Here is a 26,231-nt window from a genome sequence, read left to right on the forward strand (position 1 = left end):
TATATAATCATAAAACTAATAAATGGTCATTATAGAAAATTTGAAAAATCCCTAGATACATAGTGGAAAAAATTAATAATATAAAGTTGTCCACGAATATTAAGGCTTTACTATTTTCTAGGACTTCAAACTGTTTCTTGAGACCCAATTCAGGATATGTTATTTTAATAAAGTTTTCATTATGTGGACCCAATCTCACATCACATATATTATACTGTATAATAAACAGAATGGCATGAATATTTCTGATGTTTAGACAATAAATGGAATAAGAAAAAGGAAAAGTCATCAAGCAAAAAAAAAAACAAAGAGTAGCATATTATTGTATAAAATAATTGGAGTATCATATTATTGTATAAAATAATAGTGGGAACTCTAATTCAAGAAAAAAGTATGAACTTACAGCTTCCTTGAAGCCAAGTATTTCTCTCCACAAAAGGCCACCATTCTTTGCTGCACTTATTTATTATCTGCCAGGGAGAAAGTATTGTGTTTAGCACTGGATATGCTAAAAGGAGGGTGCTTTCCATAATGATTGCCATAAATGACTTTTAAGTAGTAGCCTCTGAATTATTATCATGAACGTGTACATTTTTCACCTGTGCTATGCCTTAGATAATAATTAGACCTACAAATTGTTAGATAGCTCCAATATGCAATTGATCTTAAGCAATCAAAATATAATGACCTAGAGGTAACATTGAAGAGTAGGAAGGTGTTGATTCTTTTGTTGATTCCTCTAGGGTGAAGTGGGAGGAGAAGAGACCTACAACTGAGTTAATGAGAAAAGGCAGGTTTATGTTAAGACAAAGAGGCATGAAAAAATGATTGTAATAGTATTAAAAAGATAATCAAGAATCATGTCCACTGTATGATTTGTGTTGCATTCTGCTAAAAGTAATGGCTTTTCTATTAGAAATAACCATGAAAGCTAGGTGCAGGGCACACACCTATAATCCTAGCAACTCAAAAGGCTGAGGCAGGAGGATCACAAAATCAAAGCCAGCCTCAAAAATTTAGCAAGACCCTAAACTATTTAGTGAGACCCTGTCTCAAAATAATAAAAGAAAAGGGTAGCATTGTGGCTCAGTGCTTAAGTTCTTAATCTCTGGTACAAAAATAAATTAATTAATAAATTTAAGAAGAAGACTATCACTTAATAGGGAAGAGAGGTGGGAGGGAAAAAGGGAGAAGGGGAGTTGCACGGAAGATGGAAGGAGAACCTCATTGTTACACGGAATACATATATGATGTTGCAATGAGAAAAAGAAAAAAAAAGTGTGTCACATTAGATTGTATAGAGAGAAAGTATGGGAGAGGAGGGGAGGAGTAGGGAGGATAGGAAGGGCAGCAGAATAGAATAGACAATATGATTGATGTATGTACATTCCATGTATGTATTATATGTCAAATTACATTCTACTGTCATGTATGACTAAAAAATAAAAATTAAAAAAAAGAAATAACAAAAATAAATTTCGAGTTGTAGGATCATAGAATGAATATATTGATTATGATAATCCTGCACTACAGATAAATTGATGATTCTCTTCTAAGATTCTTTGTAGAAATTGTCATGTCAATGACAGTTTGAAATACATACTGACCCCCAGAACGAACAAATGAACTTATCATTCTGTCATTCAACTAACATTTTATGATCACTTTCTATTGCCAGATACTGTTGTTCTAGGCACTGGGGTTTAAGCAACAAGAAAAAAAAATAACAAAAAAGATCTTGGCACTCATGGAGATTGCATCCTATTGAGTCTGACACTATGTTGTTGTCTAAAAGTGACTTATATATGTGATAATCATGTTATGGCATCTCAGTGGTGCAAATGCAAAGGGTGATTTTTTAAAAAATGTGTGTGTTTCACATCTGTCATTACTCCCTAGGGGAAGGGAAAACCACATAATGAAAATGTCAAATTTCAAATATCCATTTTAAAAATAATTTTTCCAAGTTTTCATGAAGACAATAGTTTAACTGTTAAGAGTTTTGATCTTCCAAAAAGCAGGCTTTGCAATTACAGCCAAAATATAGTGCATAAACACTAGCTTTGGAAAGAATACATGATGATTGAAGACCTGGTTTTCTTTTCCTAAACTTGACTTGATCTCAAGATGATGAAATGTGGACAAGTTTTCCTTAAGGAAGAACTCTGGCACCTTAAAATAATATAGATAATTATAGATATATTTTATTTTATAAAGAATCATTATAGTAGAAAGAACCATTTCTCCTGGGAGTGTTCCTAGGGAGATCATTCCCAGGTGAAATCATATTCCCTGGGAGAAAACAGTATATTTTGTTTGAGGTTAATGAGAGGCTTTTATTTCTTTATAATTTGTTTTTAATAAGTCTTATTGTGGTATCATTTATATGCAAAAATAATATATTTTTAGCCAATAGTTCATTGACTTTTAACCAATGTATAAAAATCTGTGAAGCCACTACTATTATAAAGCTAGAGCACAATTCCAAAACGCTAGAAAGTTTCTTCCTAGATCTATAAAAATCCCATTTCCCATACTAGACAACAACTGATCTATTTTGCCTATTCTAGAACTTATTCTAGAATAATATAACAGGTGCTTTTCTGTATTTGACTTCATTTATTTAGCATATGTTTTTTTGAGATTCATTTATATTGAGATACTTTAAACCAGGACTTTAACCTGAATGACTGAATATGTCTGAAATCTGAATCTCTGAAATTACCAGTGTCTGCTCTTGGCTCAAGAACATTTCAAACTTTCCTAAGAAGCACAGGCTGGCATATAATATAATGGCATTGAAGTTTTTGGGTTGTTTTGTGGTGCTGGAGGTTGAATCCAGGGTTTCATGCACTCTAGGCCAGTACTTAATCACTGAGCTTCATCCTCAACCAGGTGAAATGGTTTTAGATTCGGTGGACAAGGTATTGATAATCAAGGAGGATACTTCTTTCTACAAAAACCTTGATATTGTGAAAATTTTAAAATCAGTTTACCTAGTACCATTTGGTCTTCATTTATTGGAAACACTTCTGGAAAATGCAGAAAAGTCACACTCTGAAAGAAGCAGCAAACTTACCTGAGGGCTAATTATTTTGTTAAAGTTGAATCATAGGACCTTTAAATACCAGGGATCACACCAGGTACCTTTTAAAAATAGTACTCTCTTCATCTGTTTTGTGCTGCTACCACAAAATACTGGAGATTAGGTCCTTCCTTTATAAAGAACAGAAATTTATTTCTCACAGATTTAGAGGCTGGAAATTCAAGATGAAGTGGTTGCCTCCTGAGGGGTGGAACATTAGCTAGAAGTTAGGCCAAAGGTAAGCCTCTTTTCTAAAGATTTGAATCCCATCAACAGATTAGCCCTCATGGCTAATTACTTGTTTTCTTTCAAAAAATTTCTTTTAATTATATATGACAGTAGAGTATATTTTGACATATTTATACAAACATGGACTACATCTTATTCTATTAGAATCCCAGTCTTCTTGTTGTACATGATGTGGAGATTCACTGTGGTATATTTATATATGTACATAGGAAAGTTAATTCAGATTCATTCCATAGTCTTTCCTATTCCTATTTATTGCCCTTTGTCTAATCCACCAAACTTCTATTCTTCCCTTCTCCCCTTGTTGTGTGAGCATCCACATATCAGAAAACATTTGACCTTTGTTTTTTTTGGGGGGGGGGGGTGATTGGCTTATTTCATGTAGTATAACAAAATCCTGATCCATCCATTTACTGGCAAATATCATAAAGTCATTCTTTTTATGGCAGAGTAATATTCCATTGTGTACACACATCATATTTTCTTTATCCATCTATTGAGGGGCACTTAGGTTGGTTTCATAGCTTAGCTATTGTGAATTGAGCTGCTATAAATGTAAATGTGGCTGCATCACTGTAGTATGCTGATTTTTAAGTCCTTTGGGTACATACCAATAAGGGGATAACTGGGCCAAATTGTGGTCTAGTTCAAGTTTTCTAAATAATTTCCATACTGCTTTTAAGAGTGGTTGCAACAATTTGTAGTCCCAACAGCAATGTACGAGTATGCCCTTTCCCCCACATTCTCACCAATATTTATTGTTAATTGTATTCTTCATTGTTGGAATTCTCACTGGAGTAAGATGAAATCTCAGTGTAGTTTAATTTGCATTTCTCTAGTTTCTAGAGCTTTTGAACATTTTCATATATTTTGGACCATTAATATTTCTTAGGTGAAATATCTGTTCAGCTCCTTCACCTTTTAAAGGCCCCACCTTTTATGACCATCAAATTGTCAATACCTGAGTTTTGAAAGGGACACCTTCAAACTATAGTAGTCTCTTATTGGATAACAATGGGCAGGTATATGTGGTGAAATAAAAAGGCAATCTTAATTTAGTTTACTATTTTCATTGAAGTCTCAAATCATATACTAATAGTTAAAATTAAACTATTAGTCCATTTTTTAACTTAAATTATAGCAAATTATATATTTATGCATACAAATAAATTATATATTTGTATATATGAACATGTAAAATATTAGGTGCCTTTTTATATAAATATTGAGATAGTCCATATCTAACGATTTTTTTCTCCTTCCTTTTTCCTTTCCTCTCTTTATCTTTCTCTCTCCCTCTGTAATTCTCTTTATTTCAATCTATTTTAACCCACCATACTTTGTCCTACTTTGTTGAGGTGAAAATTCATTATGGGAAGATTACAACTAGTATACATGGTCTGTGGAAAATTGCATCTTCAGAATGCATGCTACCTAGCTTCTCTATTGGGAAGAGGTCTGAATTTGCACATGGTAACCCTTCCTTAGAATTTTGGATAAACACCATAGAAACTGAGTCATAATATCTTGACAGGCAGGCAGAATTCATAGCAATTGTCCTAAAAGAGCTTACTTGCCAAAGACACATATAAATTCATTTAATTTTTGCTTCATTGGCAGCCACTCTAACAGAGTCTATTTTGTTTTATGTCATGCTCATTGCCTGCTGTTTACCACAGTATACCTTGCTAATGGTGTGGTTTCTATGGCTTGTTAATTTCATGGCCAAATAATATTGTAATTTATTGCATATTTTAGTGTGGAAGACTGAGACTCTATAAATTCTTGTGCACTTTCCACCCTGTGGAATGTTAAACAGAGATCAGGCACAGTAATAAATTTATTTCAAATGCACTTGATAGCAAAACATTAATTAGGACTGATTGGCAATATTTCTTCTGTCAGCAACAGTGATTGTTTGTCAAGATTAAACGACTGAGTGTGGAGTTACTTAACATAGGACTCAGTTCATTGGGATCACTTAGAAAAAGAAAGGAAGACTTAAGATGGCTATCTGTGGCTTATTCAAATATTGACTAGTCAGCTACATTTTGGCTAATTTAATGCATAAGAATCAGCCTTCCATTAACTTTTTTCCCTTCCCCCCTGATTACTGAGAGTAGGTCTTTAGACTCTTAAAATGTGGTAGGCCATCTTCTATTTGTGCAAATCTAACTCTGAAAGTACTATTTACTTGTCTAACATATCTTTAGAGTAGGGTTTTAATTCTCTAAAATGAAAGCAAACAAACAAAATACAATACTTCAAGAAATCACTACATTTTAGGGCTAGAGAAAGAAGAAGACTTTAAAATTAAGTACAAATCTATCATTTTATAGGTAAAACAACTGAAGCCTAAAGTAGAAAGATGCACCTAATATAAACTTTCAGACACAATTTCAATCTCTGATTAACATTTTTCTTTTTTTCTTTTCTTTTCCTTTTTTTTTTTTTTTTTTTTTTGGTGCTGGGGTTTGAACACAGGGCCTTATGCATGCCAGGGAAGCACTCTACTTCTGAGCTATACCTCCAGTCCCTCAAAGTCTTTGATAAGGAAAGAGGTGTTTAAAAATAAGTTTAATACATCCATGCACTAAATACAACAAGAATTATTTATTAGAGATATGATTTTATACCATGTATTTTTATTTTTTGGTTTACAAAAAGAAAAAAGAAGGGGTTGCTTTTGATTTCTGTTTTGTTTCCTAGGGTTTGTGACCTAGGATTTAAATGATTTAAAAAATGTGTCTCATATCTTAATCTTCGAGCTGAATCAGCAATGGATATTGTGATGTTCATGAAGGCTGTGATATAAATATAGTTCCTAACTTCAAAGAACATATAACTTATTGGGAAACACAGACACTTTGAGTAATCATGGCAGCTGCATTTGTTTACTAAGTGAAATAGTGAAATGGATAAAGTGCTATGAAAACTTTGAACAGCCACATCAGGTTCTAAAATAGATATGTGGTTTTTAAAGATTATTTTTTAAGAGCTAACTTGCAACATTTTCCCAGATACATGTAGAAAATAACATAGTATAAAGAAAGGAATGATTTTACTTTAAGCATTTTAACATTTTGACATTCTGAGCATTCTCATAATGAAATTAAACCTAAAAGAAGTTTTCTCTTCATGATCTCTTGAAATGGCCCTTATTTATCCACAGTATTTTCCATAATCACAAGGTGATGTTGAGGGCAAGAAACTCCAACATTATTAAAGTTTCATAAAGGAAAAGAAATTTAAGAATATAATGTTTTGCTTAGGATGTACTCAATGATAAAGTGCACAAGGTCATGGGTTTGAGCCACAGCACTGCAAAGACAAAAAGAAAAACAAACAACAAACAAAAAAGACCCCTAATTTCCTGTTTGTCAAAAGGCAAAAAAAACCCCAAAACATTTGTATCAATGAATGATAGAGCTGTGGAGTGGACAGTGTCCTTAAAATCAGAATACTTTAAATGTGATAGACCTTAGAGACATGCAGCTATTTATATTTAACTGAATTTAAAAATAAAATTTACAAATTCAGTATTTTAGTCACATAAATGTTCATCTCAAGTGTTCATTACTTACATGTGACTAATGGATACCATAATGGACAATACAGATACAGAAATTTCCATTTATTAAAGAAAGTCCTATTGGACAGTATTATAAATATACTTAGATATTTACAAAGATGGAAACTTTCCAGGCATAATGTAACCCAGGGGTGTTTAACCACTGAGCTACATCCCAAGCCCTTTTTATTTTTTATTTTGAGACAGGGTCTCACTAAGTTGCTTAGGGCCCTCCTAAATTGCTGAGGCTTGTCTTGAACTTGCAATACTCCTTCCTCAGCTTCCCAAATCACTGGGATTATAGGCATGCACCATATGGCCAGCCCAAGGACATAATGTAACTTTCTAAAAATCACACAGTTATATTTTTCTAGAAACACAGAATGACCCAAAGAAGTAGTAGCAAAGGAATAAGAGAAACCCAATAGCTTCTGGAACTGCCCGAATAGTGTTTTACAATGCACACTTGATTGTCAACAGTATTGAAGCTCCTTATGTTTGTTGGCAAGGTTTACCTGCCTTAATTTGGATATTTAACATTTTATGCAATCAATTTAGTGGCAGAAAACATTTTAACCAACTGCTGCCAGATCCACATTTTTAGCCACTGTTGTGCTTCCAAATTATGTTAATCAGATTCATGTACAGGGCACCACTCTACAATGTGATCACTCCCTAGAGACAAGAAATCTTGTGGAGGTTATGGGTATATTTAAAAAGGTTGATTTTTAAATGCGTCATGCAGACTGGCCTTATTTTAAAAGGGACTCCTGCCATCACGTAATCAAAATGTGAAATCTTTTCTCACCTTGCAAAAGTCAAAGACAGTCCCTGCATTTTCATTATTTTGTTGAAATCCAAATATTATTTTTCCATTCTCTAACTTGTTTTCATCACAGTGTGATCAACCATTGCCAGTAAAGGAAAGGTTAGATTTATCAATCCTAGTTTGCTACAGGCCCTCTAAATAATTGAACCCTCAGGAGAAACAATCCTATGTCTTCTTTTTCTATTGTTTCAATATCTTCATAAAAAGTCATTTCAATATGTTTGGTCCTGTAGCAGAGATTCTAACGTGTGCTTATCTTCCTCATGTGTTCAGAAAGCCTGTGAATCATGGATAAAGATGAGTAGAAAGAGAGAATTATAATGAAGAGCGACTTATTGCTAAGGAAATTAAGTTTCTTGAGTTGAGGCCAGAACAGTCATAATCAAATGAGAAATAATTTGCATTACTGAGTAGATGAATACCACACAGCTGTGGGATCAACTTTCCTTCTAGCAATAGCCTTCTTTAATTCTCCTCTCCCTAAAGCCACAGAAAAGGGCCAAGAAGTTTAAGAGGGGTATATTATGAAAGAAATGTCAGCTGGAGGGGTCTAGTGTAGAGCAGGAAGATTGTGGAAATGGAAACAGGCATGTGGAAGGCAGACTTTGCATCTAGGTCCTCAAGGAACACAAGTTCTGGGAGCACAAAATATGAGTCAAGGAATACTTACAGAACCCCTTCCAGCCCGAGATGGAATGGGTAAGATGAGGCACAGAGTAGAACAGAGTCATTGAAGATATCATAATAGTCACAATGAAGTTTAACTCCTGAAAGGCCATCTTATAACTTCTAGCAGCTGGTTTCCTTCCTGTCTTGCTGGTTCCTAGTGAGCAACTCACAGCTTCAAGGCCTCTTCAGCAAGATGGGGCTCTGTTTGGAAATGTTCTGCCTCCCCTTTGTTCTATAGTAATCTAGGCAAGAAATTTGACCTTGTAAAGATATCTCATGAACCTAACAAACTTAGGAACACAGGGCTTTTATTTAAGATTTGGAATTTTAGGATAGGCTTGGACTTTGCCCTGCAGCAGAATGCACTGGCACAAATATTTCCTTCTCCCTCCCTTCTGCCCTTCTTCCTCCATTTCTGGGTCTCTGAGTTTTAAATTTCACCCCTGATGTATTATCCATAGGGACTCTAAGTTCTTCTTTTTCCTGTCCTGGTCACAAGAACTTACTATGAATTATGAAGATGCTTACCTTCTATATCAAGCAATTGTTATTTTTCCTCAGCAACATAAGTTATCCTTCAGAGGAATTATGGTGTCAGTTTTTAAATGTACTTTGGTTTCTCTATCCTTTTATAACTTGAAGGCTCTTAATTGATGGCTATTCCTGGCCTTGATATTCCCTGTGGTCTTGTGGAAGCCACTCTGTCCTTGCCCCTTGAAGTTCTTAGGCTGTCCTGCCCTAACTCCACAAAGAAGAGTAAGTAGTCACTACTAGTTGATGCTCTTATTAGACAGCATTTCACCTAACAAAATAACTGTCTCTTGAACATAGTAATTACTGACTGATAACCATTTTAATAGACTAGGCAGGAGGCTACTTCTTTGTTCTACCAGAACCCATTTGGTATAATCAACAAAACACTTGTCCCTGACAATGACCAAGTAGGTGATAATCAGTGATTAAGTGACAGGGTTCCTCCCTTCATGACATATGTTTGAAAGTGGCCCCAGTTTTGCTAGTTATTTCATTGAGCTTAGTGAAACAGTTTTGTTACTTTTTAATTCTTTCCTTTGTCACTAAAATACAGATATATCACCAGGCCCCTGGACCAGGTGTGGTCTGAATATAGCTTTATTCAGAATCACTACTCATGGATGATTGAACAAATATCAAGATGTCTGTATTTCCCCTCTTCATTTATATTGGTAACTCTCTAAAAAGATATCTTGATTTCTGATTATGATGGTCTGACAAATACCATTCTTCTACAACCAAACAACAACAACCACAACTTGATTTGTCATCTTGTTTAGAAAAAGTGCCTCTGCAGAAATGGCAGTCATCAATAATACACACAATAATAAATGCTGGAGAGGATGAGGAGAAAAAGAACAATTTTATATTGTTGGTTGGATTTTAACCATTATGGAAATCAGTATGGAGGTTTCTCAAAAGACTAGTCAAGGAACCACCATATGACTCAACTATGCCCCTTTTCAGTATTTATCCTAAAGAATTAGCCATCTTACTACAGTGATACATGCATACCCATGTTTATAGCAGCACAATTCACAATAGCAAAACTATGAAATCAGTCTAGGTGTCCATTCACTGATGAATAGATAAAGAAAATATGGTGTATATATACACAATGGAGTCTTATTCAGACGTGAATAAAAATGAAATTATGTCATTTGCAGGGAAGTTGATACAACTTGAGACTACTAAGTCTAGCAAAATAACCAAACTCAGAAGGTCAATGGTCATGATTTCTCTCATAAAGCTAAAGAGAAAAAAGGAAAAGAAAGGAGTTGGAAGAGGAATCTCATGAAAATCAAAGGGAGATGACAGAGGAAAGGGATCAGGAAGTGGGAAGGAGGGGGTTGGGGGGAGTGCTGGAGAATGATATTGGCCAAATTATATTGTTATAATGTGAGCATTTATGAATATATAACAATAAATTCCACCATGTGCAACTATAATGAAAATATGGAAACAAAAAACGAACAAAAAGAAACAGTATCTCCACAGATGTGATTACATTAAGGATTTGGGATGAGAGGGAAGCCTGGGTTATGTAGTTGTCCCTCAATACAACCAGTAACATCTTTAAAAGAAATGCTAGCATCTATATAAAAGAAAGACAGAGGGGATTTGACATCCATAGAACAGAAAGAGGAAATGTGGCCACAGAAGGAAAGATTGGAATGATTCAGCCTGAAACCAACAAGGAATGGTGGCATTTGTTAGAAACTGTAAGAACTAAGGAATTGATTCTCCCCTAGAGCATCCAGAAGAAGCATGGCCCTGCCCACACTTGGATTTCAGTCTAGTGATACTGATTTCAGATTTCTAAAACTGTGAGAAAATAAATATTTTATTTTTGTAACTTTGTAGGTTTGCAGTATTTGTTATATAAATTATAGAAAGCAAAAATACTATTTTAGTTATCTCTTGCTGTATAATAAACTACCCTAAAATTTAGTGGCTTAAAATAATTTATTATCTCTTACAGTTCTGTGAGTGATTGGGTCTCCCATGAAATCAGATGCCTATTGGTTGTCTGAAGACTCAATGTGACTAAATGTCCAAGTTGTGTCACATCGCACACAGTTGATGCTGGCTGTCTTGTGGAAATTCATCTAGGGATGTGGATTGGGGGTGGGGAGTGTCTATACATGACTTTCCCATTTGGTGTAGGCATCTCAAAATACTGGGGATGAGTTTTGAGAGAGAAGATTTTAACAGCAAGTATTTTGAGAAAACAAGGTATAAACTTTGAGGCTCCTTATGGCCTGGTATAAGAATTTCCACAGTGTTACTTTGGCTACCTTCTATTGGTTAAGCAAGTCCTTAATCCTAACCCATCTTTAAAGGGTAGGTAGCAAATAGACCTCATCTCTTCACCTGAGGAGCAACATGTGCTTATAGGGAGAGGCTGCATTAATGGTAGTCTTCTTTGTAAATTACCACTATTAACTGTGTTTTATACTCTTCTCTGTGGACAGGACAAGTATTCATTTCCCAGTTACTTTTCTCATTTATTATTATATTTTGACAATTTCACAACCTCACACACACACCATGATTGCCATACTACTTAAGGATGTTTGGTTTATCTTCAGTTTCTATTATGAATAGTTACTTATGAAAAATCTTGTACATAAATATTACTGACTATATATACACACTCTCATAACACTATGATAAAAGTAAAATCTGAGTAAAAAGATACTGTAATGAAGATAAAGACTCCTCTATCAAGATAAAACTTCAGATCTCCTTTTCAAAGGTCATCAGAAGCACCTGTGCTTCCTTTTAGTTTTTGGAACCTTATATGCTCACTTACCTAGAAACAAGGTTGCAGTGTTATTTTTAATGATTTTATTGCATTGTTTGAATGTTCCATCATTTATTTAATAGAGGTTGAATTTTTATGAAATAAAACCCTTTCCAGGTCTCCAAACTTTCCTATGCATACATTTCTACCCTTGTCAGCACTCAAAGAATTTTTTTTATTGGTTGTTCAAAATATTACAAAACTCTTGACATATCATATTTCATACATTAGATTCAAGTGGGTTATGAACTCCCATTTTTACCCCAAATACAGATTGCAGAATCACATTGGTTACACATCCACATTTTTACATAATGCCCTATTAGTAACTGTTGTATTCTGCTACCTTTCCTATCCTCTACTATCCCCCCTCCCCTCCCCTCCCATCTTCTCTCTCTACCCCATCTACTGTAATACATTTCTTTCCTTGTTTTTTTTTCCCATTCCCCTCATAACCTCTTATATGTAATTTTGTATAACAATGAGGGTCTCCTTCAATTTCCATGCAATTTCCCTTTTCTCTACCTTTCCCTCCCACCTCATGTCTCTGTTTAATGTTAATCTTTTCCTCCTGCTCTTCCTCCCTGCTCTGTTCTTAGTTGCTCTCATTATATCAAAGAAGACATTTGGCATTTGTTTTTTAGGGATTGGCTAGCTTCACTTAGCATAATCTGCTCTAGTGCCATCCATTTCCCTGCAAATTCCATGATTTTGTCATTTTTTAGTGCTGCATAATACTCCATTGTGTATAAATGCCACATTTTTTAATCCATTCATCTATTGAAGGGCATCTGGGTTGGTTCCACAGTCTAGCTATTGTGAATTGTGCTGCTATGAACATCGATGTGGCAGTGTCCCTGTAGTAAGCTCTTTTAAGGTCTTCAGGGAATAGTCTGAGAAGGGCAATAGCTGGGTTAAATGGTGGTTCCATTCCCAGCTTTTCCAGGAATCTCCATACTGCTTTCCAAATTGGCCGCACCAATTTGCAGTCCCACCAGCAATGTACAAGAGTACCCTTTTCCCCACATCCTCGCCAGCACTTGCTGTTGTTTGACTTCATAATGGCTGCCAATCTTACTGGAGTGAGATGATATCTTAGGGTGGTTTTGATTTGCATTTCTCTGACTTCTAGAGATGGTGATCATTTTTTCATGTACTTGTTGATTGATTGTATGTCCTCCTCTGAGAAGTGTCTGTTCAGGTCCTTGGCCCATTTGTTGATTGGGTTATTTGTTATCTTATTGTTTAATTTTTTGAGTTCTTTGTATACTCTGGATATTAGGGCTCTATCTGAAGTGTGAGGAGTACAAATTTGTTCCCAGGATGTAGGCTCCCTATTTACCTCTCTTATTGTTTCTCTTGCTGAGAAAAAACCGTTTAGTTTAAGTAAGTCCCATTTGTTGATTCTTGTTATTAAGCTTGAGCTATGGGTGTCCTATTAAGGAATTTGGAGCCCGACCCCACAATATGTAGATCAGAGCCAACTTTTTCTTCTATCAGATGCAGAGTCTCTGATTGGATATCAAGCTTCTTGATCCATTTTGAGTTAACTTTTGTGCATGGCGAGAGGAGGGGATTCAGTTTCATTTTGTTGCATATGGATTTCCAGTTTTCCCAGCACCATTTGTTGAAGATGCTATCCTTCCTCCATTTATCCAGCCCCTTTATCAAATATAAGATAGTTGTAACTTTGTGGATTAGTCTCTGTGTCCTCTATTCTGTACCATTGGTCCACCCACCTGTTTTGGTACCAGTACCATGCTGTTTTTGTTACTATTGCTCTGTAATATAGTTTTAAGTCTGGTATCGCTATACCGCCTGATTCACACTTCCTGCGTAGAGTTGCTTTTGCTATTCTGGGTCTTTCATTTTTCCATATGAATTTCATGATTGCTTTATCCATTTCTACAAGAAATGCTGTTGGGATTTTGATTGGCATTGCATTAAACCTATAGAGAACTTTTGGTAGTATCGCCATCTTGATGATGTTAGTTCTGCCTATCCATGAACAGGGTATATTTTTCCATCTTCTAAGATCTTCTTCTATTTCTCTCGTTAGGGTTCTGTAGTTTTCATTGTATAAATCTTTCACCTCTTTTGTTAGGTTGATTCCCAAGTATTTTATTTTTTTTGAGGATATTGTGAATGGGGTGTTTTTCCTCATTTCCATTTCAGAAGTTTTGTCGCTGATATACAGAAATGCCTTTGATTTATGCATGTTGATTTTATATCCTGCCACTTTGCTGAATTCATTTATTAGTTCTAGTAGTTTCTTTGTAGACCCTTTTGAGTCTTCTAGGTATAGAATCATGTCTTCCGCAAATAGTGACAATTTAAGTTCTTCTTTTCCTATTTTTCTGCCTTTCATTTGTTTCGTCTGTCTAATTGCTCTGGCCAGTGTTTCGAGAAGTATATAGAATAGAAGTGGTGATAGAGGGCATCCCTGTCTTGTTCCAGATTTTAGAGGGAATGCCTCCAATTTTTCTCCATTCAGAATGATGCTAGCCTGAGTCTTAGCATAGATAGCTTTTACAATGTTGAGGTAAGTTCCTGTTATCCCTAGTTTTTCTAATGTTTTGAACATAAAGGGATGCTGTACTTTGTTGAATGCTTTTTCTGCATTTATCGAGATCATCATATGGTTTTTATCTTTGAGTCTATTGATGTGATGAATAACATTTATTGATTTCCGTATATTGAACCATCCTTGCATCCCAGGGATGAATCCTACTTGATCATGGTGCACAATTTTTTTGATGTGTTTTTGTATCTGATTCGCCAGAATTTTATTGAGGATTTTTGCATCTAGGTTCATTAGCGATATTGGTCTGTAGTTTTCTTTCTTTGAGGTGTCTTTGTCTGGTTTCAGAATCAGGGTGATGTTGGCCTCAGAATGAATTTGGAAGAGCTCCCTCTTTTTCTATTTCCTGAAATACCTTGAAAAGTATTGGTATTAATTCTTCTTTAAAGGTTTTGTAAAATTCTGCTGTATACCCATCTGGTCCTGGGCTTTTCTTGGTTGGTAGTCTTTTGATTGCTTCTTCTATTTCATCCATTGATATTGGTCTATTCAAATTGTGTGTATCCTCCCGACTCAGTCTGGGCAAATCATATGACTTAAGAAATGTATTGATGTCTTCACTATCTTCTATTTTATTGAAATATAGGTTTTCAAAATAATTCCTAATTATCTTCTGTATTTCTGTAGTATCTGTTGTGATGTTGCCTTTTTCATCCCATATGTTAGTAATTTGAGTTCTCTCTCTTCTTCTCTTTGTTAGCATGGCTAAGGGTCTGTCAATCTTATTTATTTTTTCAAAGAACCAACTTTTAGTTTTGTCAATTTTTTCAATAGTTTCTTTTGTTTCCATTTCGTTGATTTCCGCTCTGATTTTAATTATTTCTTGCCTTCTGCTACATTTGCTGTTGTTTTGCTCTTCCTTTTCTAGGGCTTTGAGATGAAGTGTGAGCTCATTTATTTGTTGTTTTTTTCTTTTTTTGAGGAATGACCTCCAGGCAATGAATTTCCCTCTTAAAACTGCTTTCATTGTGTCCCATAGATTCCGATATGTTGTGTCTGTGTTTTCATTTATCTCTAAGAATTTTTTGATTTCCTCCTTTATGTCTTCTGTAACCCATTGATCATTCAGCAACATATTGTTCATTTTCCATGTGATGTAGGATTTTTTCTTCCTTCTTTTATCATTGATTTCCATTTTCATTCCATTATGATCAGATAAAATGCATGGTATTATCTCCACCCCTTTATATTTACTGAGGGTTGCCCTATGGCATAATATATGGTCTATTTTTGAGAAGGATCCATGTGCTGCTGACAAAAAAGTATATCCACTTGATGATGGTTGATATATTCTATATATGTCAGTTAAGTCTAGGTTATTGATTGTGATATTGAGTTCTATAGTTTTTTTATTCAACTTTTGTTTGGAGGATCTGTCCAATGGTGAGAGAGGTGTGTTGAAGTCATCCATAATTATTGTGTTGTGGTCTATTTGATTCTTAAACTTGAGGAGAATTTGTTTTATGAACATCATAGCACCATTATTTGGAGCATAAATATTGATAATTGTTATGTCTTGTTGGTGAATGGTTCCTTTTAACAGTATATAATGTCTTTCCTTATCCCTTTTGATTAACTTAGTCTTGAAGTCGATTTTATTTGATATGAGGCTGGCCACCCCTGCTTGCTTACAAGGACCGTGTGCGTGGTATATTTTTTCCCCAACCTTTCACCTTCAGCCTGTGAATGTCTTTTCCAATCAGATGTGTCTCCTGGTGGCAGCATATTGTTTGATTTTTTTTTTAATCAGTGTTACCAGCCTATGTCGCTTTATTGGAGAGTTTAGGCCATTAACATTTAGAGTTACTATTGATAGATGGTTTGTACTTCCAGCCATTTTTGATTATTTATCTTTTTTTTTTAATTTAGTTTTTTTCTCCATGATTAGCTTTCCCCCTGCCCTCTGTCTTTACTGAGGCACTTCCCACTGATGGTTTTGGTTATTGTTTTTCATTTCTTCCTCGTGTAGTGTTTTGCTCAAGATGCTTTGCAATGCTGGTTTTCTGGCTGCAAATTCTTTTATCTTTTGTTTATCATGAAAGATTTTGATTTCGTTGTCATACCTGAAGCTTAATTTTGCTGGATACAAAATTCTTGGTTGGCATTCATTGTCTTTCAGTGTTTGAAATACGTTGTTCCAGGATCTTCTCGCTTTCAGCGTCTGTGATGAAAAATCCGTTGTTAACCTTATTGGTTTACCCCTGAATGTAATCTGCCTCCTTTCTCTTGTAGCTTTTAATATTTTCTCTTTGTTCTGTATATTGGATATCTTCATAACAATGTGTCTTGGCGTTGGTCTACTGTGATTTTGTATGCTCAGTGTCCTGTATGCATCTACGATTTGTATATCCGTTTCCTTTTTTATTTCTGGAAAGTTTTCTATAATTATCTCATTCAGCAGGTACTCATTCCCTTGGTTTGAACCTCTATACCTTCCTCTATCCCGATGACTCTTAAGTTTGGTTCTTTTATGTTATTCCATATCTCTTGGATGTTTTTCTTGTGATTTTTTTACCAGCCTTTCTGAGTTGGCTAGACTATTTTCAAGATGATATATTTTGTCTTCATTATCTGACGTTCTGGCTTCTATTTGCTCCACTCTGTTAGTGGTACTCTCATTTGAGTTTTTAATTTGGTTTATAGTCTCCTTCATTTCTAGAATTATTGTTTGATTTTTTAAATAATCTCTATCTCCTGATAAAGATGCTTATTTTCTTCTTTTATCTGTTTATGTAATTCATTTTTAATGTGTTCTTTAAATTTGCTGTGTCATATCCTCTTTGAGGTTCCATTCCATCTGTCTAAGGTAATACTTGAGTTCTTTATTTGACCATTTTTCTGATGCCTTTAGGTCCTCCTGAATATTTAGGCTGTCCTGCATTGTTTTTAATCCTTTTCTTCCTTGCTTTTTCATGCTGCTCATGTTACTTCTTGTTTTGTTTGACTGTTGAGTTACTGTTTACTCCTATAAATTTATTTGATGCTTGGGAGGAAAGGTATTTGAAGGGAAGGGAATAAGTCACTAAAGGGAATGAGAGTAAGCATGTAGAATTCAAGGAAGGGGGAATAAGGAAATTGAAAAGAAATGAAAAGACAAAAGAAAAAAATAGAAAATATAAAAGAAAAAAATTAATATTAAAATTTAAAAAATAATAAAAAAATTTAAAAAAGAATTTAAAAAACAACAAAAAAATGAAAATGAAAAAAAAACCCAAATTAAAAAAAAAATAATAGTAATAAATGCAGTCTTAGAGTTTGATTAACTTCTCTTCCAGTAGGTGGAGCTGTTCCCACCGGGCCAAGCTTCTCCTCTCAATACGCGGGAACCAATCACTGTGCAGTAGCTCCTCCTCCCAGACTGGGCAGTCTCCAATCCTGAGTGCCTAAGGCCTTCTCTTGTGTCTAGTCACTTCCCCACTTTTCCTCAAGCCAGGCCCCACTCACCAGTGATGCTCACCACAATACTGGCTACATGCCAGGTCTGCTGCTCTCGGGAGCCCTATTTTCATGAACGACTGGGCACACTCTTCCTGTTTGCCATTCCTTCAGTTTGTAGAGCTTGGGGCTGAGAACCCTCAGCGAATTTTGCTTGCCCTCTGGTAGCCACACCCCCGGTAGCTGGTGCAAGAGCCCTCAGTTGTCAGCACTGGTGGGACCGGTAGCCGGGAGTTCTGGGCCGTAGGTCCCACGCCACTCCCGATTCCCTCAGTCTGGTTATCGTGCTCATGGGAGAGCTGGGAGGGGCCCTTACCAACATGGCTGCGGGCGCAGAGAGATCAAGTCTCTGACCTCTTCAGCTGCGCGGGCATAGGGAGTCGTAAACCATCTAAATGCTGTTTGCTCAGGATCACTAGGAAATGCTGAGCTGACGTGGATCTGAGGCGAACAGTCTGGGCCTCTCAGAACACACACCGAGCCCGGATCGGCTGAATTCAAGCTCCCGTTTGCCTGCTTCTCGCAGACAAACTGCTGTGACTCAGCACTAAATGATTCCGCTGAAACAACTGGTCGGCCCTTCTGAACCTACGGAGGTTAATGCCAACCGAGCCTTCATAGGCAGTGGCCACAGGATTGAAATGGGGCTTGGGAGAGCCAGTCAGGACCCACACGCTGCATTGGTCACCCGGCAAAGGGAAGGAACTGTCGCCATTTGCATGGGATACCACCATGGCAGAGAACTGAGGTCACCAGAATGTGGCGGAGGAGATAACTCCATTGAAACCAGCGGAGACAGGTGTGTAACCCCCTAGCCTTCCCTCTCCACACAGTGGGGAAACCTTAAGGGCCCCTCCCAAAGAGTTTTTTAATTTAACTCTAATGACTATGTTATCTAAGAGTTGTATGGGTGGGCTTCCTCTGATAATGGGACATCACAAAATTCTCAAGTCTTTTCCCTTGTTTGCTGTCTCTAATTCATTATTTTCTTCTCTGAAATAAAATATTAATGAATTACAGTATATTAAAGAAAAATGCACAAGTCATATTGTATACAATTCAATAAATTTTTAGAAAGTGAACACATTCCGATAAGTACACTCAGATCACAAAACAGAACATTACAAAATTGTAATGTTCTTGCCCCACTCCCAACATCCCATAGTCACTTTCTACACCAGCTCCCATCAGGGTAATCACTATTAGGCCATAATCTAATAGTCTTGTCTATTTTTGAATTTTATTGTCTTTAGTCTCTACAGTCTTTAAATCTTGTCTGTTTTTTTTCTTCCTTTTTCATATAAATGAGATCAATTATGTTTGTGAAATATATCCACGTTTTATGTATTTGTAGTCTAGTCATTATTTTTACTGTAAAATTTCCATGATTTATCTACTCTTCCATTTTAGGTTGTTTGGTTATCTTTAATTTCTACTAGGAAAAGTGGTACTCTTATGAAAAATTTTTAACATAAATTTTACTGAATATATCCAGGCGTTGTTGTAATATTTATACTGAGGAGTGGGTTATTGGAAGTGCATAGGTTTATCTTTGATTATGTATTGCCAAACAACTTTGCAAAATATTGTTCCCAGTTGTACCATCAGGAACAATGTATGTGAATTCTGGGTGTTTCATATCTTTGCTAATATTTAATATATTATCAATTATTTTAACCTCAGACAATCTGGAGATTGAGTAATGATATCTTAATGCTTTTTAAATCTCATTTTCTTGATGGTTGATGAGTCTGAGCCCTTTTCATACAACTGCTGGCCATTTAGAAACCCCCTTTGTGAAATGCCTGTTCAATCTTTTGATCACTTTTACTTTTTGTTTCTTTTTCCGATGATTTTATATGTTGGCTTTAATCAGGTGTTGTGATTATCTCTCTTTCAAATAACTTCTTCCATACTGTACCTTGCTTTTTGTTTCCTTGATGGCTCTTTATTTTAATGCAGCACAGTTTATTTTGCCCTTTATGTTAAATATGGGAGTAATTATTTTCTACCTCAAGGTCAAGAAAATGGTCTCCTTTGGTATCTTCTAGGAACTAATATGTTATCTTTCATATTCAGATCTTTTGTTTCATCTAGACTTAATTTTATATAATGAGGTAGAGGGTCAAGATTTCTTTCTTTCCCTAGTGGAGATACAGTTGTCCTAGAATCCTTCATTTCAAAGAAAAACTTTCTCCCATTCTCCTGAGTGCTGCTTTTTACAAATCAAATGCTAATATCTGTTTGAGTATGTCACTAAAACTCTGTATTTTGTTCCATTGATCTGAAGTCTATTTTGTATTCAAACTTTAATCTGTTAATTATAATAGCTGTATAATAAGTCTTGTTATCAAGTAATGCAAGTTTTACAACTTTTAAAATCAGTTTTCAAGATTGCCTTGTCTGTTTTTGACCTTTATGTCTCCATATACCTTTAAAATTTGCTATCACTTTTATCTAATGCCCATATCACCATTACCACTATCAATAAGAAAAACCTGATTGAAATTCTGATTAGAATTGTATTGAATTATATGAATGATTTGTGGAAAATTAACATCTTCAAATATCTAGTCTCCTAATCCATGAAGAAAGTATATACTTCCATCTATCAGGTCTTTAATATATGTTATTAAGGATTTGTATGTCTGCATGGATATATTGCCCATTAATTTTCATAGTTTTGTTTATTTATAGGTATTAAAGCATTTAGGATTCTATTATGACTGGTATCTTTAAATTTTTTTTACTTCTAATTTTTTCTGGTATAGAGATCTATAATTGATTTTTTCCTATATTGGCTTTTCTTTCTGTAAACTTGCAAAATTATTTTAAAATCTATTAGTTTTTTGTTTGTAATTTTTTTCTTTGTACAAATTTTGTCATCAATAACTAATATAATTTTCCCCAATGATTATGACTTTTACTTCTCTTTAAATTATGGCCCCTTCTTGCTTCTAACAGAATAGAAATAAGGTAGGATAGTAGTAAACATTTTATTGTTTCTTATTTTGGAATAAAACTTTTATTATTTTAACCATAAGTTTTTGCCACAAGATTTTTATGTAGATATTCATTATTATAGTAAGAAAGTTCTCTTATTTTTGTGATTTTGTAATGAAAATTTTAAATGCACTTTGATGTTGAAATATGCCAAATGAATTTTCTGCCTTCTCACAAAAGAAAACATAGGGAATAAACTCTTTGATATTGGCCTTGACAATTATTTGTTGAATATCACACCTTTGAAAGCTCAGGCAACAAAAGCAAAATGCACAAATGGTATTATATCAAACTAAAAATCTCTACAGCAAAGGCAACAATCAATAAAATGAAAAGGCACTTATTGGGCTGGGGATGTGGCTCAAGCGGTAGCGCGCTCGCCTGGCATGCGTGCGGCCCAGGTTCGATCCTCAGCACCACATACAAACAAAGATGTTGTGTCCGCCGAAATCTAAAGAATAAATACTAAAAAAATTCTCTCTCTCTCCCTCTCTCTCTCTCTCACTCTCTCTAAAAGAAAAAAAAAGAAAAGAAAAGGCACTTATTGAGAGAAAATATTTGCAAACAACATATTTGATACATCCTTAATATACAAAATTTATCAAGAATGATTACTTCTCAATAGCAGAAAAACAAATAACAAAATTGAAAAATGAGGAAACACTCGATAGCCATTTTTCATAAAAATACATAGAACTTACCAACATATATGTGAAATTTGCTCACCATATTTAATTATCAGGGAAATGCAAATTAAAACCACAATGAGATACCACCTCACATCTGTCAGGATGGCTATTATAAAAAAGACGAGATAACAAGTGTTGATTATGGTCTAGAGAAAAGGGACCACTTAAACCTGTTGGTGAGAATGTAAATTAGTGCCGTTATTGTAGAAAAGATAATAGAAATTGCTCAACATTGAAAACAGAATTACATTATGACCTAGCATTCTTTGGGTCATAGGAATGCCTGAAAGAATTGAACTTGGTACCTCACAGGAATGTTTGCCCCCTAGGTTCACTGTAGCGTTGTTCAAATAGATAAAACATGGAAACAACCTAAGAGTTTTTTAATGCATGAATGGATACAGAAATTATATCTATCTATCTATCTATATATATATCTATATCTATCTATCTATATCTATATCTATCTATATCTATCTATCTATATATATATATATATATATATATATATATATATAGAGAGAGAGAGAGAGAGAGAGAGAGAGAGAGATGGGTGGAAAGAAAGAAAAGGAGGGAGGAGAGAATGGGATATTATTCATCTTTATAAAAGGAGATGTTGCTATTTCAATAACACCAATGAACTTAGAGGACATTGTTAAATGAAATAAATCAGACACAGAAAGAAAAATACTGCAGATGTCACTTATAAGGAATTTAAAAACTGTTGAACCCCTAAAAGTTGAGTGTGGGAAAGTGGTTACCAGAAGTGGGGAAGGGGAAGAAATGGGAATATGAGGTCAGAGGGTACACATTAGCAGTTATGTAAGATGACTACATCTAGATATCTAATGTACATCATGGGGATTATAATGAATAATATTGTCTTTTATACTAGAAGTGTGATCAGACAGTATGTTTTAGGTGTTTTTCACAAACAGAAGAAGGAAACAATGTAAGGTGATGAATGTAATTGACTGTCATAATCATTTTACTATATATATTTATATAAAAACATTATGTTGTGCATCTTAAATATACAGAATTTAAAAAGGCAAGACTTGTAGAACATTGTCTCTCTTCAGTGAGAGTCTGCAGATTTTATTTTTTAGGTTCAATGCCTACCACCAAAAGTGGCATATAATTTTACTGACTTTTATGTTTTTTCAGAATACACATATCATTGGAAGCAGAAGTATTATCTACCATTTTTTAAATTTTGTTTTGCTTTTCTCTAAATTCTTTAGTTTTCCTCATCTTCCCTTGCTTTTTCTGTAAAAAAAAGACCCACCTTCATTATCACAGATTGACTTTTTTTTTGAGAGAGAGAGAGAGAGAGAGAATGATTTTTTTTTTTTGTAGATAGACACAACACAATGCCTTTATTTTTATGTGGTGCTGAGAATCGAACCCAGGTGGAGCCCGTGCTAGGTGAGCGCTCTACCGCTGAGTCACAATCCCTGCCCCCATATTGACTATTTTGAGAAAAAATAATAGATGGTCTAATAGGTTAATTTTGAAGGGAATTAATTTTACTTTGAACAAAAACACAAATTGATCATAGAAAAAGGATCCAAGAGAATCTTTTTATTTCCAAATAAAGAGTAGTATCTTACCATTTTTGCCGTGAGAAACTAATGAAATGTGGAGCAGAACACTCTTTATAACATTATCATTACTGGATAACAAGTACATATAAATTTCCTATCCTACCTATGCCACCAATTCTCAAATATTCAGTAAGAATATGGAGTTACAGAAGGAGGGACTTAGAAATAATAACTGTAAATACTGAAAGGATGAATCTATAAATAAAGACAATTTTCTCTTAATATGTTTGAAATATTTTGTGCATGAAGAACTTCTAAAATAACACTTGAAAGCTGAACAAAATACTTCCTGATAAAGAAATTTAGTAAAATTGGTCTGATAATTTTTTCTGTCTCTATTATGTGATTTTTATAGTCACAGAAATTTATCTTTATCTCAACTTCAAAGATTTTATTTATTTTTAATTGAAAAATAGTAATTGTGTATACTTATAGGGTACAATGTGATATTTTAATTTAGGTATATATTATAAAATGATTCAGTTTAGGTACTTAAGATATATCCATTTGCACACCAATATGTCATTTTTTTGTGTAAAAACTGTTAGCAGTTTTTAAATATATAGTACATTACTAACTGTAGTCACCATAAGTGCAATAGATTACTAGAATTTATTCCCCCAATCTGAAACTTTGTACCTTTGATTAATGTCTTCCCTGTCTTCATTCCTCCTTCTCCCCCATTCTTTTGTAACCAACCTTTGAAATCTCTGTTTCTGGGAAGACCTTCTTATTTTTTATTATGGGACTCATGTCCTTTTTGAAGCTAAAACCAAGGTATGTAACATAACAGATGAAATTTAAACAACCCCCGAAAACCCTGAGAACATGACTAAAATGTCTATAGAAGGTGATGTTATATTTCTCTCTACTTCTGGAGTAAACTTCTTCATATCTGACAATCGTATTTGACTAATGCATTGTTTTCACAGTGCATTAGTGGAAATTAAATGGTAGATTCAGTCATTTCATACATCAAAAAGAAAAATCAGTCAACACAACTGTCTGACTGAAATGAATGAAGAAAACAATTCAATGCAAACAATTGTCCCAGTAGAGTTCTATAAATACAGTCGTGGTGTCATGTGCAGAATTAATCTTTCTCTGCTCTTAACTGGAGAACATTCTGCCAGCCAATTCAGCCACTCAAATAATCCTGAATTTTAATATTCCAGTTTCATTTACTCTAAGTTAATGGTGGCTGCCCTTCCTTCTCCTTCATCTGTCAATCAATGGAGAATGTCAAAGCAGGAGAATAGTAATATTGGTATATTGTAATGTACTGCTCTGAATTCTATAGCTTTGGAATTCTCAGACTAACTCAATGATGATCTTAAAGCATATGGTGCAGAAAAAAATATGTGAATTGAATCACAGAATGTGGGCAGTCCTTCCAGCATTAACATCCCATATATTTAGCTGTACTATATCATAAAATACTTCAAAGGAACATTTTTAAGTGGTCAAGAGAAAATGGCTGCAAAGCAGGCACTCTGAATACAAACACTGTCATATATGATTGACTTTAGCATTGATTCATCTTTTATTTGTAAACTGAGATGATAGATTCTGTTGGGGAAGTCTGATTCCCTTGATTATTTTTATGCTCTAATTTTAAAACAAGATTGTCTTTAAAATGATTTAAGGGTTATTTAATGCTGTAAGTTTTGTTTGTATTTTTAAATTGCCAATTTGCTAGTATAAATTTGTATGTTTAAATACTTAACAATAGTATATGGCCAGCACATGAAAAGTAAGGAAAATTGATGGATTTCTGTTTTAAGAGAACTCTGCTTGTGCATATAAGCAATGGAACATGTTATTTATGAAATAATATGTCAGGAAGAAAAAGTTGTTTTTTGATATAATTTATGATAACAAATAGGACTCTTAAAATATATGAAGAAAATCTGCATAAAAGTGAAGTTACTTTAGACAGGATTAAAATCAAGTCTTGGCTAATAGTATACATTTTGTGATGCAAAAAAGAGCACATAGCAAGAAAGTATCACTAATAATATTGATTTTTTTCATCAAGCTATTTTGTGGAATGCAGGGATTACACATGGATAGTACAAGCATTTGGCAAAGACCGCTCTATTTAAAACCGAGAAATAAATATAGTTTCTAATCAACATTACTTTGAAATACACTGCTACCATATCTAGTATTTTTCCTATACAGTATTTTCTACATGGTATAATTACCCCCAACTCCAACCTTTCTCTGTCTGTCTCCATATACCTTAATATCTGTTAGGGATTGGTTTCATTATATTCTATGGATACCAAAATATGCAGATGTTCAATTCCTTATGTAAAAAAATGTAGTATTTTCATATAACATATGCTCCCATGTCCTTTAAATCATCTCTAGATTACTTATACTACCTAATATACTGAAAATGCTATCAAAGTAGTTATACAATACTGCTCAGGGAATAATTACAAGAAAATAAGTCTGTACGTGTTCAATAGAGATACATTTTTTTTCAAATATTTTCTATCCACTGTTTGAATCTAGGTAATGGAGGGCCAGCTGCCATGTATATATTTATAAATAAACTTCAATTTAACTACAAACAATCAAATATACAGTATCAGCCAATAGTGGGAAACTGTTTTGCAGAAGAAATCTGGGGATTCTATTCTATCAGAAAATGTAGGGAGGGACTTAGTCCTCAGTTGTAGAGATCACTTGCAAAAACTGTAATTACATTAGAATGGTCCCTTCAGTGGTAGGAGGTATTCCAGAACAAATTATAATTTGGAATCCATTTTCCATGGGTACTGTTCATTTTGGAATTCAACTATAGTCTGGGTACCATGTTGTTTCAATCTTCCTCTTTTTATTCTTCAGTGACCTCACACAATCTTAGGATCAGATCACCTTCATTGGGCTCTTTATACTCATAGTTTCAACTCATTGGTGTCACTAAATGTTTAACAACTAGCTCACTAGAAAGATAAAATCACAATTGTTGTCTTGTAGACAGTGAAGAATGAGAACGCATGGTGCTGACTATACCCCTGTAGGGAAGTGAGTACGGGAGGTAGCACCATAGGGAGATGGGCTTCCTATGATTTTATGAATATATAGCAATAAAAATAAAAAATAAAACTAATTGATTAGTAGGCCATTTTGCTTCCTAAAATTTTATCAAAAATTACCTG

The sequence above is a fragment of the Marmota monax genome, unplaced genomic scaffold, assembly GCF_021218885.2.
Source record: "Marmota monax isolate L192 unplaced genomic scaffold, Marmota_monax_Labrador192_F-V1.1 WCK01_AAM20220418_F8-fsc00172, whole genome shotgun sequence".
Taxonomy (NCBI): Eukaryota; Metazoa; Chordata; class Mammalia; order Rodentia; family Sciuridae; genus Marmota; species Marmota monax.